Source organism: Pyrgilauda ruficollis, unplaced genomic scaffold (genome assembly GCF_017590135.1).
Source record: "Pyrgilauda ruficollis isolate IOZ18807 unplaced genomic scaffold, ASM1759013v1 scaffold25, whole genome shotgun sequence".
Taxonomy (NCBI): Eukaryota; Metazoa; Chordata; class Aves; order Passeriformes; family Passeridae; genus Pyrgilauda; species Pyrgilauda ruficollis.
The window spans coordinates 12,034,845-12,042,493 of record NW_024523822.1 but is presented as its reverse complement, the minus strand read 5'-3'; positions in this window follow the sequence as shown (position 1 = coordinate 12,042,493).

Sequence of the window (7,649 nt, the reverse complement as noted above, 5' to 3'; positions counted from 1 at the left end):
GAAATTTCAGGTTCTTAAGATGAATGATGCAAACATCAAGGAACAAAACTCTAGTTCAGCTGTTGGATTTTGGGGAGGGTTTGTAAGTTTCTGGGGTTTTCAACTAATGTTTCACACTTGCTTGGACTCCCTTAGCACCTTTGCACTGCAGAATATGCCTTAGTATCTTTAAGAGAAAATCACAGATGCTTTTTCTGCGTTCACAGGTATAGTGGCTGGTCACTGAGGTGAGTGTGGATGTTGGAAAGGAAGAGGCATTGTCACTGCATACAGTTTTGTGTTTAAGGTTGAGGGAAATGCCAGTGGCTCACTTTTAGCTTGTTCCAACGTGTGCCTTCTTCCCTCTTAACTCAAGTTCTGGGATTCATCTATGTGTGTAAAATTGTTTCAGCTTGCCAACACTGCTGCTTACTGTCTGGAATTATATGTTACCTGGGAAAGGAGAAACAGTTTAGTGATGTTCAGTCTTAAGGCTAAGACGAGTTTTACTGTTGTGTTACTGGGAAGATTCACAACAAGACAAGTCTTCAAGCTGCAAGGAGACAGGATCATTGGAAGTGGACACAAAACATGGGAAAAATCCAGTTAGATTTAATTGGGAATAACAATATTTTGTTTTATTACCTAAAAGATCATTAGGCACTAGAAGCAGCCACCCAGAAAGGTTATGCAATCTCCACCTTCGGATTTACTAAGTACCTCAGCACCCTGATAGACCTAAACCTGCTTTGAGGAGGGAGTTGAACTCTGGCCTTCAAAGGTCCCTTCCTTGGCTGAGCAACTGGAATTTAAAAAGTGGTAGCAATAAGCAGTTAAAAGTAGATTGCTGCTGGTCTGTAACCATGGTTCAAGAAAGCTGGTCTACAGCACAAGGATTCACTTTATGTACAGGATTGGTTCCTAGGATGGGGATGAAGAGTGAAACACAGCTGAAGTTAACAAGTAGCTTGTTGGGAGAGCAGTTTCATAAGGCTGAGCCTACTGTATGCCAAGTTCCTTATTCCCCGAGTTTTCTATCAAGGGATTGATTAAATTGCAATCTGTAGATTCACTCTATATTGTTACAGCCCCAAAGCAGTCACTTTAGAACAATCCAGATTGTGTAATAGCCATGTTCCCTGTTAACACAATCACAGAAGTGCAGTTGTGTAATAATTAAAGAATTTTTAAATGAGATAAAATAGGAATGTTTCTTTGTAAACAGCAGGGAAAGGGCCCACATGCAGCTTTTCCCTTTGGCTGGAAGAATTTACTTAAAAGTACAGATTTACAATAATCTCATGCCAGGAATGAGATACTATGTTATCATAGTTTTTGGTTCTCCGTGTTTTGGACCTTCAGGCACAAAAAAGGTGCATGCAGATTGTAGCGCTGCTGAAATACTTGTTAACTTTGTGTCATGTCAGTTCCATGAAGTTTTTAGGCTTGAGAATGTTCTGTAAATGTGAAAGCAAAACTTCCATTCAAAATGATAACAGTACCTTCTATAAAAGTATTGAGCAACAAAATGTTTTTCTGTCATCTCTACCCTTTAATTCTTGCACCACCATGATGCTGTATGTGTCAGAGGGTCTCCCATTAAAGATTTCAGTCCAGCTCACAAACCCCAACACTTATGATTCACATTCACTAAAGAAACAATCATTACTCTTTCATTTGGTCCTTAGGAAGCTCAAAGGGTGGAGTTTATTCAACTTCTGGATGTAAAACCATTGCTTTGTGGGTTGATTCTTTTTTTTTTTTTTTTTAAGGAGGGCGGCAGGCTAGGAGTTTCATAGTTTTGCACTGTCATTTAAATCCTGGTGCTGTCATCACTGATGATTATATGAACACAGATGGGTTTCAGGACAGGAATTCAAAATAATTCATACTGATTTCCAGAAGAGACATTTGCTAGTCAGTTTACTAATATAGAAATCTTGTAATGGGTGTAAGATTCAGAGCAAACTATATTCACTGGTGACATCTCAGGTAGATGTATTGTATGTAATGCTTCTCATTTTCTGAAATTGCAGTTTTAGATGAAAGGGGTTTTAAGCGAATTATTTATTTTTGGTACTTCTGTCAGTACCCCTCATCTCTGCTTAAAAGTTTAAAAAAATGTTCTTGTCACTGTTTAAAACAAAAAATGAAACAGAAGGGTGGTTGTATAGTTGGAGAGTGGTGCATGTGTTCTGAAGCCCACCTGCTGCTACACATATGAAATAATGTTTATAAAAATCATTCTTGTAAATTGATAGATATCACCTGATTTCAATGACTGAAAGGGAAATGCTTCATTCAAAATGTTGTTACGAAGGACTTTAGTTCCAGCTACCTCTTGGTGAAGTAAATCTGCTGTGCTTTCGGCAGCCCCGTAGGAATTCAGACTGCTGGGTTTTTCCTGTATGTCCCAATGCTGCTGTTCGGAGAGGAAAGCTTGGTTGAATCTCAATCCCCAAGAACAAGCCCTATCGTGGGCTCTCCTGCTGGTGCTGCAACAGCCCTTGGCTCTGCCAGCAGTCACCCGAGGGCTTTTCCGTGTGGCTGAACGTGTGCTTGGCTGGGACTGTCCCCGTGGTTGTGGGGAATGTGCTGCCTTCCCTGCCTGGCAATCTGCGACACCTTCACAAATAACTGAGTTATGATTGAATGACACAGGCAGGGGAGAGTAGAAGGGGGAAGGCAAAGTTTATTCTCAGGCAGAGGGTGATGCTGGCCAGAGTGTGAGTTTGCAGTAGGTTGGCAGTAGATGAAGCTTTCTTCAAGCATGACAATTGTAAATTCTGTCATAACTTTCCATTGACTAAGCTTTAGCAATCTCATTAGTAGCAATATTTTATAAACATCCAAGAATAGTTGTTCTCTAAATTACATGAAGATAAGGTCTACTTTGTGTCTCTTGTTTTGGCTTTGCTTTTACAAAAAAATATTTGTAGTAACTGCTAAAAGAAAACTTGGAAAGGGGAGAGGAAGATTGTTGTAAGACTTCCTTCTCTATGCTTTAGTTTTTGGAATGATGAAGGGTGAAAGATAGAGAAATATTGTACTTCTGCTCCAAGGATTGTTTTAAAATTAAGGGGTTTTTTTTTATTTTTTCCATAAACTTGTTCAGCAGATACAATGTTATAATATCAAATTTTCCCTCTTTTGGAGAATATAAAGATTGTTGTTTTCCCTTTAAGCAACTGTAAGATGTAAAACTATGATTGTCTGGGGGTTAAAATATTTAATCTGTCCTATTTAGAGAAGATGTGTTGTCATGTTTGCAATTATTTTAATAAAATTTTAATAGTTTCAATAAATGTCTTCTCAATTCCCATTGTAGAAATACCATCAGAAATTAAGCCTGCAAAAGCCATTCAAGGATCTTTAACAGGAGGGTTGTGGTAAGGCAACAGTGCTGCTTCTGGTAGAGAGTTCCTTTTATAGCATGTGAGAGTGCAAGAACTGTGTGAGGAACTTCCACTCTTCCCTGCAATTGTTTATGTAACCTGTAATGTCCAGGAGGGAAGCAAAATCAGATGACTGTAAGCTGTACATTAAAATAAAAGTTTTAACTAAATCCCACCTGTGGCTTGGAAAGGCAGACATATTTTCTACTCCAAGTTGTCACTAGGTTTTATAGCCTAAGACTCTGTTGTGCCAACAAAGAGCACTGACTGCTGGAATTGTTGTGAGTCAGAATGGGGAATGAGCAAATGTAGGAGATCAACAGAAAATGCCAAGAGCACAGAGGGGCTCAAAAGTGGACTTGGCTTTCCTTGATCATTTTGTAACTCAGCAGAGGATTGGTGTATGAGCTATCTTTGTAAATAAACAAGATAGCAACAAGCAGGTGCCTTGCTCTGTACAGCAAGACTTCTGAGGCCTGTGGGTAACAGCACAGTAAGGTGATTAGTACCAAGAACTGGCTATCCAGGAACTATGTGAGGTGCATGTGAGCTCCCTGCAGCTGGATTCATGACCAGGAGTGTCCTTAGAAAGGATGGAAACTGGCAATAGAAGCCAAATTGTGAAACAAGTTCCTTGCCATGTATGAGTAGCCGGCTGATTACTTGTGTCATGCAACCCTGGCTAAATAAAGTGTAATTTAAAGATGTGAAAATGCAAATCTGCAAGCCTCTTAATACTTTCATTTTGTGTGAGAATGAGTAATGTTTTGCCAAGAGCAAAACCACCACTGATGTACAGCTGTCCAAAAATATAGCTCTCCATTAATTGTTCACACAGAGGATGCCTATGGCTTCTTAGCAGCCTGGGCAAAGGAATAGGCCACATAACCACATCTTCCTTGACTTCACAGCACACACAGCTTCAGAAGTAGTCTGTTTGTTTCTTGCTCAGTGCATCCTCAGTGATAGGAGGATATTTTGAATGAAGGGTAATGAATAATCCATATCTCCTCTTGTAAAAAAGTACGCTGCATGGTAGCAGACTAGACCAGGCATGGCAGGCCTCACCCATCTGCCCTGTGCCAGTAGAAAAGTCTAAACCTCTCCATCCCCTGTGTCCCAAAGTATCTTCAGTGTGAGGATTCGTGTTCATATGTGCACTGTGGCCACTGAGCAAAGCTGAGCTTTAGCAAGAGGTGAAATCATAATGCAGTATATGCATTCCACAGCTTAAGGCATTTAAAGGTGTATGAATTAGATTATTGTCATGTTGGATCTCATCTTCCTGGTAAACCAACCCTGAATATGCTAAAGTGGCAATTAGGAGAAATTTTAATGCAAAGAACATAAAAGTTTAAGCTTGTTTCAGTAGGTAGAACTTCCTGTAGCAGTGAAAATGTACTGTAAATGCAAAAATTTGCCTTAAAAAAATGAGGTGCTTGTGAGAGCTTGCACACACTGCAGTAGCATCTGGAAAGGTGCTGGCCATGCTGCTCAGCTCCAGCTGCCTTGGCTGCAGTGGCCACAGGCTGGAAGCTGCATTGTGTGAGTTTGTAAGAGTTGGGAACATGCAGATGGTATTTCTCTTATAAGGACCCAGGGCAGGGCATGTAGAAGCAATTGTTTATGGCAATTATTTTTTATACCCATGTTGAGAAGACTAAATTGTGTTCCTGCAGAGATCAGGAGTGATGGTATTTAAGGAAATACTGTGCTGTGCCAAAGAGCCATTCACTGAACATGTAGAAGTATTCACCTTGTGACTGAACAGTGAGGCTGCCTGTAGAAGGATCAAGATTCTACATATGGACAGAGATTTCTTGTTTAATCTCATGGCAAAGAAATGTATGCTTTATGTCCCCTCTTAGGAATTAGAAGTCAAAGTACTTCTTTGGAGTTTTCATATTTTACAGTAAGGCCCACAGAAACACATTGTGCTATTTGATAATAATTGTTTGCATAACTCATAATTTGGGTGTTTTTTTCCCTATTTCTTCTGCTTTAAGGTGCATTTTTCCTCTCATAATGTCAGAGTGATGTATTTTTGAAGAGACAAAAGGTGATAACATTTAGATAGTTTTTTCTACATCAAGCTGCAGTTCCTCCTTCTCACTTATACAAACCTTGTGTTGTATGATTTCCTTGATGTAAAAACCCCTTTTCCTAATGAATTTAAATGAAGAAATTTTGTTTGCAATACAGGAAATTTTATAGTTTGCTCAGTGTAAGGAACAGAGAACAACCTGTTTATTTCTTTTCCATAGGTTTATTTTTGACCTAAATAGTACTATTTTTTGGTGCTGTGCCTTCCTTACTGCATATGTTGGGAGAGGCTTATTTCAACTTCATTTCTTCCCCATTCCACACTTCATATTGCCTTATAAATCTCCCTGAAGGATCTGAAACTCACTCAAGGTAGTCAGCTTCCAAAGCTTTGAAAACACTTATTGGAAATTATTAGTAAGAAAAATATAATCCAATATTTTGTATAATTTGAACATAAAGCAAATGTTACCCAGAATGGGAAATGTCAGATAATTTCTGTGAGTCTCCAGGAGGTTCATATTAGGTTAAAAGTAACAAGAACACTCATCTATTTTGGCTTTCAACAAGGTTAGATATTAGTTTCCTGGACAAATTCAATGAGTGTTTTCAACAAATATAGAGTTTAAACTATAATTACAAGCCTTAAAGTTACTAATAATTTGCAGTGTCCCTGCCAAGTAAACAGAATTTATGAGAGGTCAAACACTTGTGATTATTGAGTTGTTACTGGTATAGCCAACTCTAGATTGAGGAACTTAATTTAGACAGCGACATCATTTAAAATTTTGGCTACGTTTAGTGGAGTGCTACAGGAGCCTTTTGGATCAAAGGTGCTTTGTGTCAATAGTACAGTGAAGGAACATCCCTGATGTGAAATGAGCTTTCCGTTTTGACTTCACTCAATCCTCATCCCCCCAAAAATTATCCAACTGCATCTTGTGTATATAATTTATCTGTCAATTCTCTCAAAAAAGAGAGCTTATGTTACTTGGAGGGCCTTCATGCCAATTCCAACATGAAAAGCAATACACACTGCCAATGCAGCAATTGCCTGCAGGCTTATTGAATTTCTTTCTTCACTCCTACTTACCACCAAAACCAGCTCAAGGAAAAAAAAATCCCCCTAAAAATCTTGCTAGAAGTGAACAGAACTGAAAGCTGATAAAATACTAAGTGTTTTCCTGGGGTGAAAAAAAGGGAAAAATTAGATATTAAACATTATTAATAAGCTATGGTGTATATGCTTTGCTCTTGAATAGAGCCAGACTCAGCAGGACTGAGTGTATGTGTAGGCAGAGGGAGCCACAAAGAGATATATGTGGTGTTAGTTTAAGGCCACATATTCCAGTACCCCACCATGTTCTCTTTATCTTCACTTCCCCTACAGCTTCTGAGTTGGTCCCACGGAGAGAGAAAACACAGCCCTCCCCTTCCCTCTCTCTGTTAGTGCTGCACTTGTGAGAAAAGAAAAGAGGATATAAGGGGATATCCATCAGCTGCCAGGCTCCATCTAGGTGAGTGGCATCCAACCATTAGTTAAATATCCGTGATGCAGGAACCATCAACTCAACATCACCGTTTCTGGAGCAGCAGGGAATTTGAGATGCAGTGTTTTCCTCCTGTGGGTCTTTCCGTCTGTATTGTTCTCAAACTGAGGAATTATTATGGACCCATATAAGGGAGAAAAGATAAGGATGTGAAGGGAAGTCAGGGGAGAAGCCTCTATCCAGAAGAGTGTTTGAAAGGGATTTCTAAAGAAACGGGAAAAGGCAAAGGGAGGAGGAGCCTGAGCAAAGTACAAGGGGCAGTGTGAAACAACAAAGAGCATGTTATGAAAAAGAGAGAAAAGAAGCTGTCAGATAAGAAGAATCAAAAAGTACTAGGCAAAGAGTACCAGACAAAGTTAGGAAGAAATTAGAACAAAGATATAGACAAGATAAAAATTCCAGATAGCCACAAATATTGGGGGGCAGTGTTAGAGTTGCATCAGTGCATAGGGCACACTGGCCAATGACATTGGTTGAAATGTAATTTTTAAGTTGTTGGTATTAGTGGTAATAACTGGAACATAAAACCTGGGCAAAGCATGATGGGAAAAGAAAGAGGATGAAACATGCTCTGCTGTTTGTCTCTTAATTTTATCTGTTTTCTGTGTATTGGCTCATTAGGTATCCCGTCTGCCTGCCAAGAGAGAAACCATTTTGGATTTGCATAGCTGTTGCCATATGG